General features: G+C 41.4%; 1 pseudogene; it reads right to left on the bottom strand.

Moving 5' to 3' along the window:
- Window positions 1-20,837, bottom strand: LOC139446163 (uncharacterized; annotated as a pseudogene).
- Between the last annotated feature and the right edge of the window lie 5,294 nt (window positions 20,838-26,131).

Here is a 26,131-nt window from a genome sequence, read left to right as displayed (position 1 = left end):
CCTAACCTATTATCTCTATGTAGACGCCCTGGTCGCTAGACTCATGTGACAATGGCATCTGCTTAGCGAGCTCATAGTCTTCTCTGTCTTCAGCCATGGTGTTTGCGTGTTGTCCTGTAGCTGCCATGTCAGGGACTGTGGGTGGTTGTTCTACAGATGACGCGTTACCGTATGTGTGAATCTGAGAAAATGATAAAAACGGTTGAATTCATGCCATCACTGAAACCATCTGAGTTTACCTCGAAATACTCTCTTGTACGACATATGTCAGATATGCAGTTTAGATGGAAAGCTTATAGGTTTATAGAATTACTACATTTAGTTCAGTTTACAATGTTCTCATGAAAGGTTTCGTTCAATTTTTTTTGAGATTTGCATAACTATACGTTTTTGGAAAGGTTAGGACCAACTGAACCTGAAAACCAATGTTCCCAGTTTTTTCAATGTCTCTATGGCGGCCATCTTGGAATTTCAAAATGGCGTCTACCATTAACTGATTTTCTACTATATTTCAAAAGATAAGTCAACTTAGCTTGTAATTTTCTTGGCTAATTCTATATTTTTGAGACAATGAACATACTGGAAATACTTGCAGTGATATGGAAAAGATTTAAAACAAATTAGGCGAAAAAGTGGCTCCTTAAGGGGTTATTTTGCATTTTAGTAACAGGTAACAAGTAGGAAAGGTGATTCTTCATGTACTTATTTTTAATGAGGGTTAAATCATAATTTCAGCAGGTTCGTCACTTAAAAATGTTGTAAAGGTAAAATAGTGGTAAAAATGTTGGCAAAACATACATATATATATGTACTTGTGAGGTCCCCAAAAGGGTAAAATAAGAAATAACTTGTAAATGACAATTCTAATCTGGCTTACCATGGGCCATTTTTGTCTATATTATTTGAAATTATGATTACGTCTTTGAATCCAACGCAATCATGTCAGATACTGCAATGCAAACAATGCATCTAACCTAAACGTGGGCTCCTGAAGGGATTAACGTATATGCTGAAAAGAAGCAGGTGGTATGATATTTGAGTTAGCCTAGGACTGGTAGCTTCTGAGTTTTTGACTCCTTGTATGTCTTGTAGAAGTGTATATTCCAACTAACCACGGATAGATTTATAAATGAAAAAAATATCAGGCTGCTAAGTAAGGCATGTTTGCTTTGTGGCACCTCGGTGTTATTGTAGGATTGCTGTACCTCTCAAACCAGTAATTCATCCAGCAGACAGTGTAATTAGAACATTAACAATTAGATTCCTACCAGACCTTGTTGTTAGCAGTAAAGGAGCGAGCATCACTGCAGGATGGTGAATTCATCGTAATTAACAAGAGGCAACTAAACTGCACAACAGAGACTCTGAGGAACAATGAGGCTAATTGGCATAGGACTTGCTACTCTAATGCCACTTGCAATGTGCTAGAGATCACTACCAACGTTCATTGTCTACTGGATCACATATCCATAGGGAACGGGGGCGTCATTCAGGCGTTGATACAAGTGAACCATCAACTTCTGCTGCGGCAACAACACAATCAGCGACACCACCGCTGGACAGAGACTTGTGGTTGTTTTTTTCTGTCAAAAGGGGTTGTGACCAAACGTTGTGTGCAGTTAGAACTGAGAATGCAGGTCAAGCTCTGAAAAAAGATGTGTTCCTCTCCTCCAATCCAGAACTGAAAACTAGACTTGCATCTTGCATCGCCGAAGGAGATGCCCACTCTGTTGATGTCCAATATCACAAAGATTGTTGGACACAACATGTATTTCATGTTCTGAGAGATGAAGCCACATCTAGCAAAGGAGATGAGAAGCCTGGGTGTCCATTACAAATTGCAAGTTTCATTGAACTTGTGGACTCATTGATGTACAAACCAAACGTGGTGATTATCTTTCTATGGCAGACACCAGAATACCTATGTGAATACGTTAGGAGGAGCACACGCTTTGGCAACTCAAAAACCTTCTTATACTAGAAAATGGATGAAAGGCAAGATATTGTCTCAATTACCAAGTGTTAAGTCCGCTATGCAAAGCAATAGAAGAAAACCATCTCTCTTGTACTACCCAGATGCCTAGGAGGTAGAGATGATACAATGTGCAATAACTTCTGATGACAAAGACAACATGAAGATGGTCTACAGGTATGCACAGCTGTTCGTCAGAGTATTGCAGAATTCACTAAGAAAGAGCAGTCACAAAATTGCATTGCCGTTTCCAGCACAGTAGAAGATGTGCCCATGGAGCTGTATACACTTATCCGCTTGATTATGGCAGGGCCTGCAGACAAATTAGAAACTGAAGTTAGAACACATGTAGTAGATGGAGCTGCCTGCCCTCACCATCAGTCAAAACTTGATGTTTGGTTTCAAATCCAAGAGGCAGGTGACATACCGACCAAAAACTGAACAATTAGGATTTCGATCCCAGCATGCAAGAGAAAATCCTCAAGTGATGGTTTGGTTGGTTGGTTTGTTGTTTAACGCTGCACTCAGCAATATTCCAGCTATATGACGACGGTCTGTAAATAATCGAGTCTGGACAAATGATTGACATCATGAGCATCATGAGCATCGATCCACGCAATTGTGATAACATATACACAAACATGGTAGTCCATGAACTGGCATAAGAGCAATTCCTGGAGGATAACCCTCATCTGAAAGTGGTGTGCATTGAGGCAACGGCACATGTAGAAGATGCAGTCCAGGACAAACATACGAAGGCCGAATATGTGAAGCAAGCCAATGATCATCTGTTGCAAGTTTTTGTTGCAGGATCTGGTGAAAAAACTTCAGGATTGGGAAACAGGTAAGTCAAAGAATGCTATGTTTAGATCATTAATGAACTACCTGCATCGTGTAGACATGCGGTGACAAGTCCAAGCTCATACATGTCCTAGAGAAGCTGGTATCTGAGAAAACAGTACAAAGGGACTCTTTGCCAGACGAAGAGGCCACTGAAGTGGCCCATCACAGCAAGCAGATTGCAGTTGTAGACGGAATGGTACTTGTCCAGAAGCTGACTAAGAAACCAGCAACAAGGTTACAGTGAGAGATCTGAGCCAGATTCTCTATGAAAAACTGATGAATCTTTTGATGAGATTACTCTTGTATTTGACACCTATAAATCTGATTCCCTGAAGAGTACAACCAGGGAAAAGAGACGCCATGGTCAGGACCCAGTTCAGTACCAAGTCAGAGATGAGACGAGTATAAAGCACATAACGATGGGCAGATTCCTATCACATGACAAGACCAAAGCAAATTTGACTGTGTACTTGGAGAAAAGGACTCTGGACTACAGCAGAAGTTTATCCAAGCTTGTCATCACTTCAGCATCTGGTACAACCAAGACGTACAACTAACATATTTTTCATCGGACACTGATGTTCTGATCCTGGCCATAGCCAACTATGATTTGCTACCAAAGAGCACCTCCATCTAAATGACATCGGATGTTCTGCAGATCAAACCATTCTGGGATGTTCTAGGTCCATTAAAAAGGCTAAATCTTTACCTGCATTCCATGCTCTCTCAGGCGCTGACAACACTGGAAAGTTTGCAAGAGTTGGTAAAGTTACTTGGTTCAAGATCTTCCTTGAAGCTGATGCTGACACAATTGAAGCCTTCATGATGCTTTCATATGAAGTCAAACTATCAGAAGATCTGATGACAAGTTTGGCTAGGTTTGTGTGTTCTGTTTATTGCCGACAGGAATCAAAATTAGCAACATTCCAGAGTTGCGATGGCACTTATTCTGCAAGTACATTGCGGACAGTGATAAACTGCCACCCACAATCGGTGCCCTTAAACAGCATATAATAAGGGTACATGTACAGGCTGGAGTTTGGGGCCAGGCAAGCATTGAACAACAAGTTCTACTGGATCCGATGCAATATGGCTACCACAAGGACGTCGGAGGTCAGCTTAGACCGACTACCACCGAGGTTCTTCCTGCACCAAAGGCCATTATCGAGATGGTGAGATGCCAGTGCAAAGGAGATTGTTCGTCACAAAGGTGTTCTTGCAGGTCAAAAATCTTAAAGTGCACTGAACTCTGCTTATGCACTACCCAGTGTAAAAAAGATCAGAAGACTCACGTACTGAAAACCGGGATTCGGATGACAATGATGATGAAAACAATGATTGATACATTATAATGACAATCATAAACTGTGCCCATAGTTGATGTTGATTTGAAGTTATATGAAGATTGTTTGATAGAGGTGTCAAGATGTTAATCGCAAGCAGAGACACTATTTCAGTATATTTGTTGTAAATTTTAATATTTTTGTGGTTAAAAAATGGTTATTCATAATAAATATCTGACTTTACATTTTACTCAGATGATTGTTGTTAGTCTGAGCGGATTCCGGTTGACTTACATCATATGTTTATTCAGCAATAATTACAATATGTGTGGCCGAGAGGCAGAGTTATCGAGCAAGTTTTGGTTTTTGTGGTCGCCATTTTGAAAATCCAAGATGGCCGCCATTAAAACCTTGAAAAAAATGGGAACATCAGTTTTCCTATTCACTGTATCCTAACAATTCTAAAAATATATGGTTTAGCAAATCTAAAAAAAATTCCAACGAAAATACATAAGGAACTGGACTAATTTGACAAAATGTACACATGAAAGTCTTCAGCAACCCATGCTTGCCGTAAAAATGACTATGCTTGACGTAAGATCGGGATCGGGTGGTCAGACTTGCTGACTTGGCTGATGCATGTGATCGTATCCCAATTGCGTGGATCAATGCTCAGGATATTAATCACTGGATTGTCTGGTCCAGACTCGATTATTTACAGACTACCGTCATGTAGCTGGAATATTGCTGAGTTCGGCGTTAAACAACAAACAAACACACGCTCCATTATTTTTAGGGAATATAGAGTTGATGTGTTCTCTGCTGCTGTTGCACGTGCTCCGTCGCAAGCTGATCTTTACGCTGCACGTTTGATGACTCTTTAGAATGTTTTGTCACAGTGTATTAGTAGAGATGTGTTTTAAGTAGGGGAATATCCTCATAAACAAACAAACAAAACGAATACATGTACAAGCAGCCATATAGATATACATGCAGGCACCTCCCCTCCCCCTTGTGCACAGCCTACCCCAGCCGTGTAAGACACATACCCAAGTAACACAGATACATGGAATAACAGCAACGTACCAGCCCGAGGTATGTGTGTGAGTCAACATTCTCTTCTCCGTCCGGCTTGTCTAGGTGTGTATAGATAGAGCGTTCTTGGGGAGAAGTATTACTATATATGGCTAGTCTATGAATGTCCGCCCTGTCTTGGATAACGTCATGTACAACTTCTGGAGCACTCGGGTCATGATGCCCTGTAGACGCCAGACTTACATCCAGGACTGTAGATGTCATTGTAGTGTCTTGAGGTGATAAGTTAGAGAGATATATGTGAGAACATCTCTGCCTTGCTCCGTCTTGCTTGTGTGGATGTCTGTAATATAACGTTCATGTGAGGGAACATGCATCGACAAGGAGGGCACGTGGCAATATATATACGCATGGACAAAAAGATCTTTATTTATATTATCAATAATTACTAGTAATACAGTGTGATGAACCACTTTTATATTTTATAGTAGGTGCGTGCATTTTCGAATGTGGACCCACCTTGAACTTTCAATTAAGGAAGTAGAGTTTGAGAAATAATAGCGCTATATCGAAGTATGTAAGTTGCCATACAGATACAGGTAAGTAATACCTTCTCCTGGAGTGACATGCCCGCCACAGCAGAAGGACGGCAACAGTGATGACGACACCTCCAATACAACCCCCAACCACTCCTCCCACTAAAGGCAATGACGCAGGTGAGGAGGCTTCAGGCTCGACCTTGTCTTAAACAACATTCAGCACTGTGCGTTTTGTATCAGTATAAGATTCGTGCTATACACGTCACAGAGAATGTCTAAACTGAGTCATTTTCTAAAATGACCGTCACAAATTGTGTGATTCTCTTAGTTATTTATTATCGTTTCCTGCCAAAATTACTTATTTGTTTGTTTGTTATTCGCCGCTTTCAGCAATATCCCAGCTATTTGACGGCGGCCTGTAAATAATAGAGTATGGACCAGACAATCCAGTGATTGACATGAGCATCGATCTACGTAATTGGGACACGATGACATTAATTAATGAACTTAGTCAGCAAGCTTGACCACTCGAATATATTTGGCGACGTACATACATTAATTTATGTGTAGCTAACATCATTTCTCCACACGTTTGCAATAACCATACTATATGTGAGTAAATACACCATTCAGATAAATAACCTAGGTTTCTTCTGATGGTAACGGTGGGAGTACCTTGAGTTACAGTTGTAGTAGTCGCGGTGAGTATTGATGTTGCAGTAGTTGTGCCAGCTGCAGGGGTGGATCTGGTTGTACCTTCACGTACCGTTGTACGATCACTTACAGTTGTACGGGAGGTTGTGGTTGGTCTTGTGGTTGTAGTGTTGTGTGTAGGTGTTGGACAGCAGTTTGTACAAGAGCTTGTGTCGGTGGTTGAACAGGTTGTAGTTTTACCAACGGTTTCACGGATGGATGTTGTGCCTAATACCGACTTGATACTTTAGACTTACAGTTCAATACAACACATTTCAACATAGCTTTGTCGATTTCTAAATAAACTGAACTGAAAGGGTGTTGTACAGCTACCATTTGTAGTGATCGCACCATGCTTTGAATCGATGTTTACTTATATTGCCTAAGTGGGTTTACCACAGTACCGTCAGATATGAACAACGCTGTACTCACACACAAGCGGCAGGGCAATACACTCAGCAAGACATCTGTAAAAGAAACAATTTCACAAAATATAATTGTCAGCATCAGCATATACGTCGCCACAGACTACTACATGAAGTTACCGGATGTGTGACATCCCCAAATGTTGAATTCTCATATGCTTCTTGGCTAGAGTAATAGTGTGGTCGGCTTTACTCTAATGACCACAACAATGACCTAACATAAGGTGGGAATGGGCAAATTCGACTCAGTTGAAGTCCTCACAAGACACATATCTCTAACTGCATCACCAGTGTGTCAGAATATAAAAAGATCTGGAAATAAATAGGTGGAAGTGAGAAGAAATTGGGTTTAACGTCGTTTTCAATATTATTTCACTATTATAGTGACGCGCATGTTCGTGTTTGCTTGTTTGTGTTTGTTTGTATTTGTGTTTGTGTGTGAGTGTGTGAGTGTGTTTTGTAGCACAACAGACAAACTCGGTCTTCAGTTTCAACAGGTTTTAATAATAACATGGACTAATTGCATACGCTAGTACTACGAACACTTCACAAGGGCGTGGCAGAGACTGTGAGAGAGGCTATGGGCTGTTTCGGGCGTGACCAAGTTTGACTAGAGCTTGTCCCAGTGTGCTGGCCCTCTGAGCGTTGACTTGGCTGATAGCTGCTGGCCGTTGGCTCGTGTTGTTATGCCGTTCTTCTGGACTGCTCTGTCGGTCTGGTCCTGGTCAGTGTACAGCGCTCTTCTCTGCCCCTCTGCCTCTCTGCCGTCTGTACTGACGATGCTGTATATATAGGGGTTTTCTCAGCTGATTAGCTGAGACCCTGTCGCAGCATAATGGGCCATCAAGTTCTCAGAGTGCCACAACAAGCCTCCAGCCTAATCAACCGTTATTACTGCTAGTCGCAAATGAGCCATTAGTGACCCTCAAATCTTTAGGGGGGTCATTAAATACCAGAACGCACAGAGGGTGTCTTCTTTAATATTATCATGGATCAGTAACTGTTTTCCTTCGTTGGTCATAATAAGCCCACCTGTCTACACAGCCTCTGGTCATACTGGATAGTGTTACATTCGCCCTTTTCTTATTGAGAAATTTTCAGCATAAAATTTCTTAAAATAATTATGGCCATCCATAGATACATGAATACCTCAAAATATATGTACAATCCACAACAATCCGTTGTCCATTTCATTAGCATATAGTTAATACGACTACTTCAAATGTATGTACAAACCACAACAAACCGTTGTCAATTAGAATATAGTGAATATGCATACATATATAAGTTCACAAAATACAACATGTGCTGACAACAGGATACAGTTCATCTTTGCACACAAAGAACTGAAGTGCAAAACACCTGCACAGTGTTAGATCGTCTGTCCTGCGTTGTGTCTATTTCTTTTCTTTTCCACAGTCAACTTGTAAAGTGCTGTAGTATGGTGCTCTGACCATATGCGACGACAACACTTCATGCAGTTCTCTGCTGTCTTTACTCCTGTCAACGTGCGTTAGTCGAACTCACGATGCCCTCGGGTACCTGCATCCAGCGTCGGGTAGATGCTCCGTATGGCGGGAGTTGGTCGAACTTCTTCTGCTGGATCGGAGTCCCTTTGTGTCAAGAGTGGCGCAGAGGGTAGGTTTCCTCTGTAGGCGCGACCTGCGCTCCCAGTGTCAACTGGCGCCATCTCAAACTCGGTTGTAGCCAAGACATTCCTCTTACTCATTCCTCGCTTGGCTAGCCAGGGTCTAATAAATCTTACAAACAAGAAAATCCCCACCAGAATTCCCACTACAGTTAAGGTTATTCCCAAGAAATATTTCCAATCTGAAATCTCCTCATCTGGTACCATTGCCTGTAAATCATTAAGCTGATCTATAAGATGATTCATGGGGATATTCTCAATACTCTTGAGTTTATCAGGTAACCTAATCAAGTTCAGTTTTACAGCAGTTTTCAAGAAAGGTTTCCAGAGCAACATGTTTGAAACATTCGGGGTATGAACTAACTTCAGAAAATTATCTTCCAACTCGTACTGGCTTTCATTATGATGATAAGGGAGTAAGGTCAAATGATCATTAGATGCTGAACATAATGCGTTCAGTTTAATTATTAATAACGGAGGTAAGACCACTATGGTATATGAAAACTTGTTATCCGCATCACATACCACTACAAGATCCAACCTTTTATTGGTTGTCAAGACCCAGCGTCCTGCAGTAAGGTATTCTGCCCTAGGCAATATAGCATTTGGTTGGACTTCGGTGTGACATGTCTCCTTGATGCTATCCGCAACTTCACTTTCCATTACTGAACCTGTCACTATCCGCAACTTCACTTTCCACAACTGAACCTGTCGCTATCCGCAACTTCACTTTCCACAACTGAACCTGTCGCTATCCGCAACTTCACTTTCCACAACCGAACCATGGAACTCTACTTGTTTGTCATGCTTTCTGTAAGTTTCGGATGACTTGCTTTCCTATCTTAACTGTACCAGCTACCACTGCACGGGCTACCAGCTTAATTTATACGGAATGTTGTTCCCTCCTCCTCCTTCCAATCAGTGTCATCATGAGAAGGAGTGTTCAGTGTTTAAACCTCTGTTATGTGTTCCTCTGTGTGCCCCATAGTTCGTCCCCTAAGTTCTGACTGTTTGGGCAATCTCTTGAAGCATATCAGAATACTCTTGTCACTACTCGCGACCAAATACTGATCATCACCGTTATCATGTCAGTACACCCTTGACGCAACCTACGATCAAGAACTGATCCTCATAACTGGATCCTTTATGTTTTTACAACCCCTAACGATATTAGCATACTTTTGACCGGACCTGGGCCACGTGTATGTCTTCGCATTAATGAATTTCCTATTGTGTTCACAGTTTCCCTATTCTGTTCTTGATAAGAACCTTGTTCTCCCGTTTTAAGGTTTCCCTCATCCCTATAATTTGTTTAGCCTCTTTAATAAAATCGACTTTCAGTTTCTTATATGCTGCCAATAACTTTCCTAATAATCCGGTATAAACTTAAGCTTACCTCTGTACGCGTTTGATCACTTCCACAACTAGTTTTACTTTATCTAGACCAAACATTAAGCAGTCTTTGCGAACGCTTGGCTGGATCCCCTTCAAATGAACGGAATAAATTAGCGATGCCTTGAGCACCTACGACTATTGCCAAGGTTACAATCTGCCTTGTTGCTTGATCATGGTCTTGTAGATACCTATGGATAACATCGCTAACTGCCCCTGAACTTGACTGATAGGCCACCAGATTTATTCTTTCTTGATCTGCATTTGTTAATACCGCATATTTTTCTATACTTTTTAGCCATTCTTTAAATTTTGTAGGTTCCCCATCAAAAGTCTTTATGACCTGCACTATTCCCTCTGCTCCTAAAGTTGTTGAAAGATTAGCTAACTGTCCTGTTATTTGTCCTGCTATCCCTGTCAAAAATTCTCCCAATTCCTGGCCAGCCATAACGATAAATGAAACAGAAGAAATCTGAGCTACTTACCCAAGTTGGTCTGAGCGTCAGTCTTCACTTGTCCCAGGCTGTTCCTTTGTTTTGAGAGGGATACGGGTCACGGCACCAAAGAAGAACCCAACCATGCTCTATATGTAGCACAACAGACAAACTCGGTCTTCAGTTTCAACAGGTTTTAATAATAACATGGACTAATTGCATACGCTAGTACTACGAACACTTCACAAGGGCGTGGCAGAGACTGTGAGAGAGGCTATGGGCTGTTTCGGGCGTGACCAAGTTTGACTAGAGCTTGTCCCAGTGTGCTGGCCTTCTGAGCGTTGACTTGGCTGATAGCTGCTGGCCGTTGGCTCGTGTTGTTATGCCGTTCTTCTGGACTGCTCTGTCGGTCTGGTCCTGGTCAGTGTACAGCGCTCTTCTCTGCCCCTCTGCCTCTCTGCCGTCTGTACTGACGATGCTGTATATATAGGGGTTTTCTCAGCTGATTAGCTGAGACCCTGTCGCAGCATAATGGGCCATCAAGTTCTCAGAGTGCCACAACAAGCCTCCAGCCTAATCAACCGTTATTACTGCTAGTCGCAAATGAGCCATTAGTGACCCTCAAATCTTTAGGGGGGTCATTAAATACCAGAACGCACAGAGGGTGTCTTCTTTAATATTATCATGGATCAGTAACTGTTTTCCTTCGTTGGTCATAATAAGCCCACCTGTCTACACAGCCTCTGGCCATACTGGATAGTGTTACAGTTTGTGTGTGTGTGCGCGCGCGCTTGAATTAGTCCGGGTTTATGCGTGTTTGATACCATGCCGCGTTTGAACTGGCACGTGTGATATAAGCTGTATTATCATACCTCCATGTCAGAATGATGAGATCTGATTGGTCCACGTGATCTTGATAATATACTGTGTAACCTGCCTTGTAAGGTTAAGATATTTCTCAGCGGGGGGATAAATCTTTTATACCACGCCACGAACAGTATAGGACGCACGTGCATTTCTGAGAGATAAATTAAATCCTTTATGTTCCTCTCAAAGCAAAAAGAGGCACGCTTTTTTCCGAACCAATGGATCTCACGTCACATAGCGCAAGCTAACTTCAGCTTAATCGAGCAGGTGTTTTCCATCAATTTGGAATGTATTTGAATTATTCCACAACGTCATATTAAAACATGTCGGTAAGATAAATTCGTTGTAGTAGGATCACTCGGGGAACATGGGGTTTTATAACCCAGCGTGGGACGCATAAAACCCTATGTACCCCGAGGGATCCTGCAAAAACTTATATTCTAGCAGCAGATGTTATCATTTTCACTTTGATTTGTTGCTGTTATCAATCGATAGTGCAATATGGTGTAGATTCAATATTTTCAGACTGAAAGGTTTACGTTAAGAAAATATATACATAACACGTATTTACCCAGGTCTCTGTTCCAGGCTGGTGTATACCTTGGAGCAGTGCAGGCTCTGTGACGAAGAGCAGGTACACGAGACTTTGCCTGAAAGGTATGTGAATATATACGCATACAGGATGAGAATAATACGTTCTTTTGATGAAAGGACTGCCTTCGTGACCCAATAGCATCTTCCCGGAAGGCGGAAGATCGGGGGTTCGATCCCCGGCCGCGTCATACTAAAAGATGTCAAGAGATTGTACTTATTGTTACCCTGCCTGGCGCTCTGCATTAAGGGACTTAAACAAGGACTGGTCGGCTCGGACACAGTATACTGTGTCTGAGTGGGGTATTCATGCACGTCACTATATAAGTGCAATAATCTTGAACGCGACGTTAAACCCCATTTCACCTCATCTCACTTTGTTATGATATGAATATTCAGATTAAAGGTAACTTTACGAAAAAACTCGAATTCGTGAATTTAAACACATTAATTGGAGATTAAACAGAACAAAGTATATTTATTGTCAGTATGCCTCTGTACATTCACAACGAATGTAAATCCGCCAGACACCACCCGTGTACATCACTGTGTCTGCTTCAGCCTCTCGTACCAGGGAACACATGTGTTCAGACAATGTGTTAAACTGCCTTTCAGTTGTTTGTATACAGAATATTTCAAATCTGACCTTATACAACCATGATTGTGTCCTCATTCAACTGACGCCATGTTGACCTGGTTGGCCGTAGGGTTTGAAATACACATCTTGCTATTTGCAATTTACCTTTTCCAGTAACATTCGAGTTCCTGGTACAAAACTGTGTCTTGTAGCACTGCCCTGTTGTATCTGGACACAACCTCATCTTCGATCCGATGAGAGTACTGTCGAAACATGCTGATAATGATAATAACCGGTTCATGAAATATGATCTACAATGAACTAGAAATTGCAATAAATGACATTTGCAAAGATAAAGATGAAAATGAACCACGAGACGCTTACACAGCAGTAAGTGTAATTCTTTACAGAGCGGAATATATGATTTAACTTGAAATCGCATGTCTGGGGTGAGTGAGTGAGTTGGGTTTAACGCCGCTTTTAACAATATTCCAGTTATATCACGGCGTGTCAGCTTAATGTGGGAGGAAAGCCGGAAGTGATGCAGGTCCACTTCGGTAAAACCCGCGAGCACGGGTATGGTGCTAACCGGGATTCGAACCCACAATGTTAGGTTTCTGGACGAAACTCTGGACAACGAATCGCGGCGCCTTAGATGACTGGGCCACCCGTGCCCCTCTCATGTCTGGAATGAAAACCGATAAAAGAAGAATGGTGTACTTTATTTATACGCATCAAAGCAGTGATAATGATTCCCGTTCTAAAATTCCACAAAGACTTATAGGTATGTATAACTCTCCAATGTTGGAACAAGGAACGTGACATATATACTATACAAAAAAGTAGGGTAAAGTAGGAATCATAAGAGATATCGTCTGATCTGTATGATGTTGGCAAATGGAAATGGCATGAACATATCTGTGGGGGAGCAGGCGATCAGATGTAATGGGTTGTAATGGTTGGTGTGATGAGATAGTGGTGCACCAGGTCGTTAAAGAGGTCGGGGCCCAATGGCTTTTGCATTTTGCAGCCAATATCACTAATATCGGGTAATGTAAGTTGTAAACCGATATTGACGCGATGCACCCTGTGTGTGAGCCTATGCACCCTGTGTGTGAGCCTATGTACCCTGTGTGTGAGCCTATGTACCCTGTGTGTGAGCCTATGCACCCTGTGTGTGAGCCTATGTACCCTGTGTGTGAGCCTATGTACCCTGTGTGTGAGCCTATGTACCCTGTGTGTGAGCCTATGCACCCTGTGTGTGAGCCTATGTACCCTGTGTGTGAGCCTATGTACCCTGTGTGTGAGCCTATGCACCCTGTGTGTGAGCCTATGTACCCTGTGTGTGAGCCTATGTACCCTGTGTGTGAGCCTATGTACCCTGTGTGTGAGCCTATGTACCCTGTGTGTGAGCCTATGTACCCTGTGTGTGAGCCTATGTACCCTGTGTGTGAGCCTATGCACCCTGTGTGTGAGCCTATGTACCCTGTGTGTGAGCCTATGCACCCTGTGTGTGAGCCTATGTACCCTGTGTGTGAGCCTATGTACCCTGTGTGTGAGCCTATGTACCCTGTGTGTGAGCCTATGTACCCTGTGTGTGAGCCTATGTACCCTGTGTGTGAGCCTATGTACCCTGTGTGTGAGCCTATGTACCCTGTGTGTGAGCCTATGTACCCTGTGTGTGAGCCTATGTACCCTGTGTGTGAGCCTATGTACCCTGTGTGTGAGCCTATGTACCCTGTGTGTGAGCCTATGCACCCTGTGTGTGAGCCTATGTACCCTGTGTGTGAGCCTATGTACCCTGTGTGTGAGCCTATGTACCCTGTGTGTGAGCCTATGTACCCTGTGTGTGAGCCTATGCACCCTGTGTGTGAGCCTATGCACCCCGAACTGTCAGGCACAGTGTACATAGGCTCACATACAGGGTGCATCACGCCATATACCCTGAGGGATTGGCTGACAATGAATATATCTCACTGACATTCATTCATACAGTCCCGGAATATATGTCCCAAGTTTCATTGAGTAAAACTCTTTCATTCAGCTCTTTTGACAGTTAGCAAACGACGCGAACGAACTTCCCTTTTCCCAATGCATGCGGATAAACATCGGTTCATTTCAGCTCAACGATACTAATGCGAATTAACCAAGTTACCTAAGGTGTATTCCGATTGATTTCTCAGCAGGGTACATGGCTAGCGGGCTACATGGAAAATAAAGCTAGTATTTTAATGTAAGATGAAATAATGTTTGTTGGCCAAACATACACGAATTCTTCGAGGCACTTCGAGGCATTGATGAGTCGACCATTGTCCGATTGACTCATGTTATTCCATTTATCAGTCAGAGCAACACCGAGTTCATTTGGAGTGGTGGGTAGATGTTGACGTTGACGTACGCGTTTGCCAGTGACGTCCCAGACATGTTCATCGGGAGAAAGGTCAGGACTGAGTGTTGGCCATGGCATGACATGGATATTTTGCTGTTGGTGGAATTCGTAAGAAAGCATGACATTAGCCCAACGTCGATTATCTCAGTGTTGACATTCCTTACAACACTGACGGCTCTGATTCAAATGGGGTGCAGTAAGTTGTGGGATGACGCGTGGACGTCGTGCACGCAAATGCCATCTGCGCAGACGAATTCGCACCGTCTGGGCATATTCTCTTACACCAGTTGCCTGTTGAACAACTGAGTGGCAGTTTGCAAACGGATTTCTTTATGCGATCACCCTGACTAATCTGTCCTGAGCTGGAGCGGTTGCACTTTGGCATCCAGAGCGGCGTCGATCATCGACGTAATGGGTATGTTGGTATCGGGCCCACAATCTTCAGGTCCCACTTGCACAAAGCGATTTTAGTGCTACGACTATTGTAAACCTATGTTAAAGTATGGGAGTTACGATCATCTTAGCGCTAAGATCGCTTTGTGCAAGTGGGCCCTAATGACAGATTTAGAAACATGCAGCGTTTGGGCAACAATATGCTGACGTGTTCCCACCTGCAACATGCCTTTGGTACGGAAACGTTCAGCACGTTGAAAACGTCGCGTGATCAAAGCTGTTGGTTCCCCAATGCTTAAATGTATTTAATAAAGTGTTTTGGGGCGTTTGGCTTCAAGAAAACAATATAAATCTGCTGACAACCAAGTCTGAGTGACAATGGTAAATCTGGCATACCACCCAGCATGTGCTGTCCGAGGTCACGTGCTTTATGATTGTCACAATGTTGTGTTTGGGAGCTTGATATCTTCGGAAATGTTCCTGCCACATTAATCACTTAATTTCATTGCCAGACACTGGTGTATTTTCCTAGTATTTTCACCTCAAAACAAAATATCCCCTACTTTTTTTGCATAGCATATTTGCAATTTTGAGTGGTGGGTATTTTTAACTGAATATCATATTTGGCAAAATAATGCATCTCACACGGTGTCTTATGTGAGTTTAAAGGTGCCTTTCTGATGGATCGCTCAACAAATTTTATGATGTTTGGTTTGCCATTTAAACTGGTACCACGTTGCTATGTAACATGGCCACAAATAAAGACGACTCAACAAAATTATTTTAGATACATATTGATACTTTGAAAATGTACAACGTCAGAACTACAATTGCACTGGAAAACATAATGAACAGCACACGTTAATCTGGAACACGCGTCTTACATCTCGTACACCTTCACCTCTTAGTTGTCCAGTTCAAGGACCCCACTTCCTTCCATGGACTTGTCACTGATCTGCACTGACCTCATACTTACTGTAGTGGAACATGGTACCTCAACTGAAACAAGTGCAGCATCTAACTCATACATAAGGTTTTGCAGCAAGTATTTCACCAGTCTACTAAACAGAGATTAGGTGTATGGTACGCATTGAAAGTTTAGCCTTAAAAATACAAACCAAAATAAGCGATTCATAAATCCATTTAATCCATTATTGTCTGTGAGATGAAATGCTAACAACAGAAAAACAACAAATATTTGCTTACGGTTTCCTTTTGTCGTGAACGCAAAAGAGTTTCCCAAGTAACATGCAATTCCACAACGGGGCATAATCCTGAAGATAAATGTGTGAAAACATGACGGCGTAAGGAGGATAGCAACTTTCTATCACATCTGAACAGTGGCGTCAAAGTAAATGCAACGATCAACGTATGCACTCCTACGTACGGAAAGGGTTTTGTGACGGGTGCGATTTGAGGGGCAGCATACGCTTATCTTTTGGCGAGCACATACTATTATTTGATATTGATTCATAAAGACGTGTTTATGATGTAGGCGGAGTCGTACAATGATGTCTTCTTTTAGCAGGAGTCGATGTCTTATGATCATGGAAAGTGTTTTGTCGCCGGAAGTAGCCCAACCATCACTCTTTTTTTAATCCAAAGAAACTTGTAAAATTTCAACATACTTGTGTACCAGAAATGTGTGACACGAACCATGTAGAACAACCAGGTGTCAAGTGATCCCACCAATTAGGCGTTTTCAGATTGATATTAGCAACAAGAGCCAGCAAATTTCATACGAATATTAAACATAACTATACGCCAGTCATGTGATGCCTTTTCCGGTTTAGAAAAATAACACCAAATGCAGTACAACCTGTAAACCGGATTTATATTACACCAGACAACTTTTTCCTAATGATCTTAAGATCAGTATCTAAATTGCACACATAAATGGTGTTACAATCGAAAAGTCTCCATGAGATGATAGTGTTAATAAATACTTAAATATATGAACAGCCTTGACATTTGACAGGACATTGACACGTGGCGGGTAATGATGAACGTGACCATTGTGTATTGAGTTGTGGTTGGGTTGCAGATGAATTGAAACCAGGCATGCTTCAGTTTTAAGTCATATTTTACATCATAGGTCGTCGATATTTGGAGCTATATACTTGTAGGTATGAACGGAAATTGACAAATATGAGCGTTAACATTTACGAATTGACTTCAGATATTTTGGTGTTTATGGATGTTTGATAGACGAAAAAAGTTTACACTGGTTTTTACGTTTACTACTCCATAAGTACAAAAATATAACCTTTCCTTATGTTGTCAAGCAGCCAGGAAGCGGAGGTCCGTTCAGGGACATGACCCAAATTGTTTGATTTATGGAATTAGAAGCGTAAAATATTGCTTGGTTGGCCAATCAAATACCAAGGAAGCAATTGCAATTATTTGTAACTGTGGACAGTATCTGACAAACATGAGCTATGAACAGTACCTTAAATGAACAAACAAACAGTGGCTGCCAAATATGAGCAACAGAATTAGCTAAGAAAGGTAACTGACCAATAGGAGACACACACATGTTTGAATGGTATTTGACGGCATATGACTATGTTCGTTACAGTGGTCAGCGCAGTTTGTCATGATTGCTGCTGCAGTGACAACAATAAATCACATTGTCATATACCATATAATTAATTACCTTATATATTTTACAAGGCATATCTAATTTCCTAGAAATGACAAAGAATATTCGTATAATACATATTTGAATATCACATTTCTAATCTCTCCAAGAATCTAAAATGAACTAAATTCAGTCCATTTCCAGTTTTGTGTGTTTGTTGTTTGACGCCACAGTCAGCAATATTTCAGCTATAAGACGGCGGTCTGTAAATAATCGAGTCTGGAACAGACTATCCAGTGAATGGCATCATGAGCATCGATCAACGCAATTGGGATACGATGACATGCATCAACCAAGTCAGCGAGCCTGACCACCCGATCCCGTTTGTCGCCTTTTTACGACAAGCATAGTCGCCTTTTACGGCAAGCATGGGTTGCTGAAGATCTATTCTACCCCGGAATCTTCACGGGTGGCTTCAAGTTAAAGGCTTGTGAAGTAATGAAGCATGAAACTATCTGTATGTTCATCATGAGCCGGGACTGTTACAATAAGTTATTAACCCTCATTATAACAGTATAAGCTTAATAAAATACTATTCTTTCCAAATACTCCGTTGCCCCCGTTAACGCAACCAGTTCAATAAGAAACATACACGTGTATTAGGTTCACAACTTCCACTTACTCTCGTGTGGTAAATCCATTCTCCTGGGTCGCAGTACAGATGACAAAGACTGAACATACTGCAAAACAGAAAGTGTTTTTCAGGATAGTGTATGAAATTTAATACAGTTGAACCGAAGTATGTGTTTTGCTTCTAAATCCTTGAATCGTGTCGGTAGGTTTTGTATATAAATTCATGAAATTGATAATTACGACAATTATTGTCATATTTGCATGTGACATGAATGCTTAAAAGACATTAGTCTCCCACAGTGACATATCCTGATTCGCAACTGCATAGTTGAAGGAGCACTCTTCTCCTGGATCTTGTGCACGGTCTAGTTCTAGATACTGTAATTAATATCCTATGTCGAACTGAGGCATAGTCTGGTTGCAATGATGTTCATAGTTAACTACTGACTTGACATTCATCATAATATTTCAGCTCACAGACAAACAAAAGGGATGGGTCTGCCAAGTAATTCCAACCTGGTCCTCCCCAGCACCCATCATTTCTTTGTATATCTTTCTTATATCAAAATAGAAACATGATCCTACGTGTGCTCGAGTTGCCAAACAAAATCAGACATTGCCAATTATATCTTCTCTGATTTAAAGATAAAAGATATGTATCATTTCGTACCTGTAAACCTGTTTAACATGTGTACTTGGTGGCTGGTATACTGAAAGAAGCGGTATCATTACAGCATAGACTACCCTGTTAACACTGGACACATCACTGTTCTTGAAATAAACTAGGAAATGATAATAAAAACAGTTATTTTATATACTTCAGTGAGAAAAACAGGGTTTTCTGAAGTTGAGAAAGTTTTGAGATATTTTCATTGCAGTGAACATAACACCTAATTTCTTACTCAATGAACATAACACTTTATATTTCACTCCGGTGAACATAACACTTTGACGGAACTATTGTCATACAAGAGTTACCTCCCCGTAAATTGTCTCCCTTTATCGTAAGTGTCTTGCTCATACACAAACAGTTGACTTTCTGTTTACGTTAGTTCCACATTGACATGGACATATAATGACAGATGGTCATTTATGGAGTTTTTATCGCTTCTTGCCGATTGTTTTGCTCTTGAAAATGTTTCGGTCATTTAACTCGTCAAAGCGCCATTCTGGTTACTTGATCAGCATGTATTCTTTCATTTCCATCAGCGGTCCCGTAGATTTCAAGCATATTATTTGTTGAAGTTGATTTTGTATATAATCATGTCTAAATGTATGATTAAAAATTTTGTTACCCTAAATATTTTTTGTTACTTTTGTTTATATTTATTACGATTTTACAAACACGAAAAGTACTTTTTAACTGGCAAATACAAGGCGTGGTGAACCGTCCCTCTGCTACACAGGGAGACTTTACATTTCAAGGCTTCACATTTGTAATGAAATCATTTAATTGTCCTGCAGACGACTACACAGAAAGTATATCATAAATAGATTATTCAATGTGTCTCGTGAAATTTCATGTTTTTCTCATTTCGTCACGAGGAAAAAAGAGATATTTTCACTCATGGCAATATCTGCTTTCCCTCGTAACCCGATGAGAGAAACATGATATTTCCCTTGACACTTGAAATGTCCTCTATATATCATTCAATAAACAGTCTGATCATTGAAAAAACATGAGCACGAGAAGAGGAAACGTTACACCTTTCAGACCGATCTGTAACTGAAGACCCCCGTGCCATCAGCTCCCTCATTGTTTCCCTCACGTGTGTACGTAAAGTGGGGTTAGCTGTCAATACACAGTGCTCAGGCACATATATAATGCACATGCTGACACCGCCCTTGAGAGTACTACCAAAGAAAGGTATGAGTGTTGACAAAACGTTCTCTGTGACTAGGGCCTCGTGGCGTACTGGAGTCTACTGGTATCTTGTTTCCAACCATACTGACACACTCAAGTATTGGAATTTCTAGGGGCCAATCGTTGTTAATTGTTAAAGAAGTCTAAGTTTTCTGATGTATACAATTCAGTACGTCAAAGAAACACGAGATTCCCCTCGAGACGCAAAATTGAACCTAGACATCCCGTTATTTCCATGTTCATTTGTAATGCACTGTACTCTGCGTATCACTGAATTTAGATTTGACAGCATGCACTGTGAGTGAGTGAGTTGGATTGAACGTAGCTTTGAACAGTATCTCTGTTATATAACGACGTGTCAGCTTGGTGTTTGAGGAAAGCACAAAGTGATGCAGGTCTTAGACGTTTACCACTTTGGTGAAACCCTCGAGCACGGGTATTGTGCTGACAAACCTAGAAAAATAATCGGGGCGAACGGGACTCGAACCCACCTTGATGTGACCAAGGGACGCAACACTACACAGCGAGTTGCGACAGCTTGGACAACTGAGCCACCCATGCCCCCTATAAATTGTATATTAGATTGTTATGTAATAACGTACCTGAGGTTAGATAGCCATTTAGGTCCTTAAGATCTATCAGGCACATTGAGACTCATTACAAGGTGCCTGCCTGGACTCTCCTGGGTAACAGGAGTTGATGGAGACGTCAAGGTTCAAGTCAAGTCAACGAGCTGTTGTTGGAAGAGAGAAATATGTTGTGAGGAGACCTCCAGTACCAAAGCTGCACAGTTCAGTTTATTTAACCAACACCGGGTTGAAACCGGGAAGTATATTCCTGGCTGTATATTCCGCGACAACATGTATTGTTAACCTGGCCGAGGACGTGACGGTCTGGTAACGACGAATGGGGCTATTGATTCTATTGTGTTGGGAAGTAGGAAGTAAGCCGCTCCTACATGCAAGTCATCCTTATGTGAAATGTTGAAATAAGTATACACAAAATGTAAAATAACATAAACAACAAAGTCATGCAAGACATAACAATCTGCAGCAATAAATTGTGATACATTGTTTGACCTTACCAGTTGGAACATACAGGTTATTTACCTTTAAAGACACAGAACATTGTTCTTTAAAATGCTCGGTTGCGGTAAAGGATTGGTTGTGATAGGATGGTGAGGTGGGGTGAAATGGGGTTTAACGTCGCGTCTAAGATTATTGCAGTAATTAAGCGACGTGCATGCGCGCATGCGTTTGACTGCGCGTACTTGTCCCGGCAAATGCCGATTTCATAGTGCTAGCCCACTGAGAATACTCCACTCAGACACAGTTTACTGACTGGCCGTCCAGTCCTTGTTTATCCCTTAATGCCGAGCGTCAGGTAGGGTAACAACAAGGAACATCTTTAAAAGTCTTTCGGTATGACGCGGGGTTCGAACCACCGGACCTTCTGCTCTCCGGGGGGACGCTCTACCACTAGACAAAGGAGGCGAAAGTAACAGTAACATATATTTAGAACGACACGACCATCTCTCCACCCCGAGCTTCGACATGGATGAACATGACCTATTTCCGGTCTTCTTTACTGCCCATGGCTGCCAAACTGGTTGTTCAAGGTGACAGTGTTATTTACAAATTGCATGAACCTAGAGGACAACCCCAATATGTAGTTATATTCCCCAGTGACGTGAGGATCTCCAGGTGGTAATGCGCCTGCTGGAACATTGCCAACGAACCACTCTGAAGTTTGGATGAATACCGCTTTTGTAGGTTGAAGACGAGTCGGCAGTTTCCAACACTCGAGAAAGGTTAGACACTGCTCATTTTTGTGACCCATGATTGTGTACCCCTGACGCTGTAGTGTGTAGTGTAGTGTAGTGTAGTGTAGTGTAGTGTAGTGTAGTGTAGTGTAGTGTAGTGTAGTGTAGTGTAGTGTAGTGTAGTGTAGTGTAGTGTAGTGTAGTGTAGTGTAGTGTAGTGTGTGTTTAATGAATAATTATTGTGTGTGTTCATCATGTTTGACAACCTGTTCTGATATCTGACGTATATCTTACGTATGCAATTCTAGTAGATTGTTTATTATCTGTACAAACAGTGTTATCAATATATCGATATTTTCATACGCAAGGTTTTTGTGTGAAGGGGCACTAAGCTGTCATACCTACGTTCTTCAGAATGGCTTCCGTTGAGGTATCAACTGGCATTAGATATTTGATTTTAAACTACTTATGACCAATTAGAATCAGTTTTTTGTGTTTAGAATTTGCGTTGATTTATGTTTAAGATAGAGACGATTAGCTGTAAATCGATTTTTTTTCGTTCTCAAACCAAGGTTTGTTATCTGTCTGGCCTCCAGGATAGTAATGAAATGACAAAGTTTCACATTCTGCATCAATAAGTACGAGCATCGACTTCGGTATTTCATTAACAGCCTGTGCAAGGTCACCGTGACCTTATATCGATTTCAATGAATGGATCAACCTTATTACAGCTTCTGTGTTGTTATTACTAGAAAATATCCCAATATCTTAACATCTTGATCATACATACTTAACCGCAAAAGAAACGCAAATCGTACACAAAATGCGGATAACGAAAAGACCATATAATATATGTACATGATATTAAGAAATGATAACTGAGAAAACATTTGATAACAAATGGGCGTCGATTGTTTGATGACAACCATCCGTGAAAAAATCCTTTTATTGAAAAATCCCCCGAAGAAAGGGTATCCCTAAACAGAGTGTCGGTTGTGTCCATCAGTAGCGTGTGTGGCCTCCGTTAGCTGCGATACAGGTCGCACATCCCCGTCTCATTGAGTCGACAAGTCTTTAGAAGAACGTCTCCCAATCCCGTTCCAGACATGTTCAGTTGGCGCCATGTCCGGTGACAAAGACGAACAGGGCATCACAAGACCCGTGCTGTATGGAGACGAGGGTTGTCCTGCGAAAGAGTTGAGGTTGACCCAGGAAGGGAGGTCTGACGTGATTACGAAGAACATCATCCTTGTACACGACAGCAGTCACACGCTGACGGAACCCGTTTAGAGGGGTCCTGCCTCCCCTCACCATGATGCTTCCTTCACCCCACTAGTCGGCCTGCTAGACACAGTAGTAAACGTAACACTCATTACGTCGTCTCCACACTCTGATGCAGCCATCGGCGTGAAAAAGGTTGAACCATGATTCATCTGAGAAGACAACTTGTTGCCAGTGTTTCACGTCGCCAACGTCAACTGTAGACGTTATTGGCGGTGACGTTGAGTCAGTATGGGCCCGACATAAGGACGACGACATCTGATTCCTGCCGCTGTTAGAAGACGACGAACTGTGTCAGCTGACACGAAATGACGTGGACCTTGAATGGTTGCCGTTGTCTGTGTTGCTCGTCGCTGTCGGTCACGCAGATGTGTCACCTGGATGTAGTGGTCCTGCGCTGGAGTAGTGACCCTCTTCCGACCAATCTGGTGATGGTAGACACGTGACTTCTAAAAGGCCTCGCCACTGCAGTTGACATTGATCCGGCCTGCAGCATCCCAATGACAACGCCTCTCTGGATTTCAGTTAATCGAACCATGTTTCCTGTTCTTTTTCAAAGTTGAGTGTGAAATGTTTGGTGTTTTTTCTATGGTGGCTTATAAAGGATGGACAAGGGGGAAATACACGCATTTTTGCATGTGATTTGCGCTGCAGGTGCAAAAAACGTCAAACGAGACAAAACGACTGCGTTCCTGCGACGTGCTAAAAATGAATGATGTAAATAGTCAACAGTGTTTTTTCAGTGTGTCTCTGTACGTTTGTATACAATACTTTTCACAAATTACTATTTTGTGCATTTCACAAACACGAAACGTGACTTGCCTTTGGGTAGTTTTGGTTTTGCGCTGTATTTGAGCTCAGACTTCGAGTCGGTGTTTACTTAGGAGTTTTGGTGTTTTCATTAGTATTATTATTGCATATTCACATTATATTGTTCAAGACCGTGGAAACAATTCGAGTACATATGAAAATTAGATCCACACAGTTGGGATCCGATGACATGCAATAATCCAATATGAACTCAGTGTGTTTATTTCTAGCTGCTAAACTTTCCTTGGCATCCAGATCTACTAGTATGTTGTTGGTAGGAGTGAGTGAGTGAGTATTGTATTACGCCGCTTTTAGCAATATTCCTGCTGCTGGGGACACCAGAAATGGGCTTCACACATTGTACTCATGTGGGGAATCGAACCCAGGTTTTAACGCTTTAACCACCAGGCTACTATAGTCTACTGTAGGTAGGAAAGGTAACATTCGATCTCATGGTTATCAGGGAATCAGATTTAGTGTAGGAAAGATCTATTATATCCGCTCTTTCTGAATTAAGATTTCCTCATTATCCTTTAACTCATGCACTAGAGCTCATGTGCTGGAACATGTGCTGTAGACATTGGGGATATTCATTTTGTAGTACTGGAAGTTTGAAGGCAAATTAAGCTGCATGTTGAAATGTTCTAATGGTTTTTCTTAAGTGGACAGAGTCAGTTGAATTATGGAACTAGATTCGACCAACAACCTTGATCAGTGCCAAATAAATGTGAATGTTTTTATGTCCTTTGTTTAATTGTGATGTTGAATATATGACAGTACTGTTCAGGCCGGCTCACTCATGTCAGCTTACGACCGGGTGATGGCACAGGGATTATTCGCACATTAACACATTTTTCAAGATTGTGGATGAAAGTTGTTCCAAAGTGTGTGAACTAATACAGCATATCTGCTACAAGCACGGGCGAAGTATATGCGGATAGTTGCTTCAATATTTATGTGTCTTCTTCTTCTTGTCAATACACACATGCTATTGTACAAATAGCTACGAGGAAACAGGTTAAGTTTGACTATTTTACGCGGTATAAACATAATATGATTACTGCAAACAAATTCTAAAACAATCCTATTGTCTCAACAAACGAACATGTTCCTAGTCAAGTCTTTTATTCGTATGAAGGCCACTGGCCCATATACAGAGAAAGTGCATACATACATAATACAATGGTACATGAATTAATACGTAACTTATTTCATAGCATTCCAGTATTTGCAAATCTTATAACTTTGACATAGATATTTACATACATTTCTCAGTAAGGCAATTCATTTTAGACAGGTAGATGTATCTTATGTTCTTATAGGAATTACACATTCAGGTAAAAGTATACACATCTTCTATCCCTAGATTACAAAGAGGACATATACGTAAACCTAAATCAATCCCCGACCATGTCCTTTCGTTGACTATGAACGTTAACAACCCCGTCCTCAGTCATTTCAACAGGTTCATATAAACTTTTAAACTCTTTATATATCATGTTTTATCTTTTATATGATACTATTCCGTGATTGATGGTACATAGCCATTGCAACCTTTTTATACCGTCTAAGAAAAGCAAATTTATTTCCAAGACATATCCAGGACCAATCCATACAAATTCAAATCCATGTGAAAACAATAAAGTGCGTACAGTAAATGCATAGGTTTGGTGTCCACCATTATCATCGTTCATATCACAGGCTTTCTTAGGAATTCTACCATTGTGCATTTCGGTAAGTTTAAGCCAGTATTTTATACACCGAAAACGTTATACATATCGGGTATCGGCCATATTCACCACATAAAGTTACATTTATTTTGGGGACCAACTTTGAGAAATTTCTTGCAAGCAATTAAATGGACAGTTTAAATCTTTTCAAATCTGTTTATACCCCGCACCTCAGAGGCATATAATGTAGCTAACAAAGCGACAGGTTCCTTCGGGTCCTCTCGGCTTATTCACCAGCTACCTACATGATAGCTCGGGCAATAATGAAGCACTTTCCATGGGAAAACTGGAAATATATCGGCCTACCGTGTCCAGATAATAGAATCAGTGAAACGATATACATGTCTTCAAAGATGGAAGTCACGGAAAATAGGTTAAACTACTCGTAT

The sequence above is a fragment of the Haliotis cracherodii genome, unplaced genomic scaffold (genome assembly GCF_022045235.1).
Source record: "Haliotis cracherodii isolate W230 unplaced genomic scaffold, xgHalCrac1.p SCAF_6, whole genome shotgun sequence".
In the NCBI taxonomy this organism is placed as follows: domain Eukaryota; kingdom Metazoa; phylum Mollusca; class Gastropoda; order Lepetellida; family Haliotidae; genus Haliotis; species Haliotis cracherodii.
This window is presented reverse-complemented; position numbering and strand designations above follow the sequence as displayed.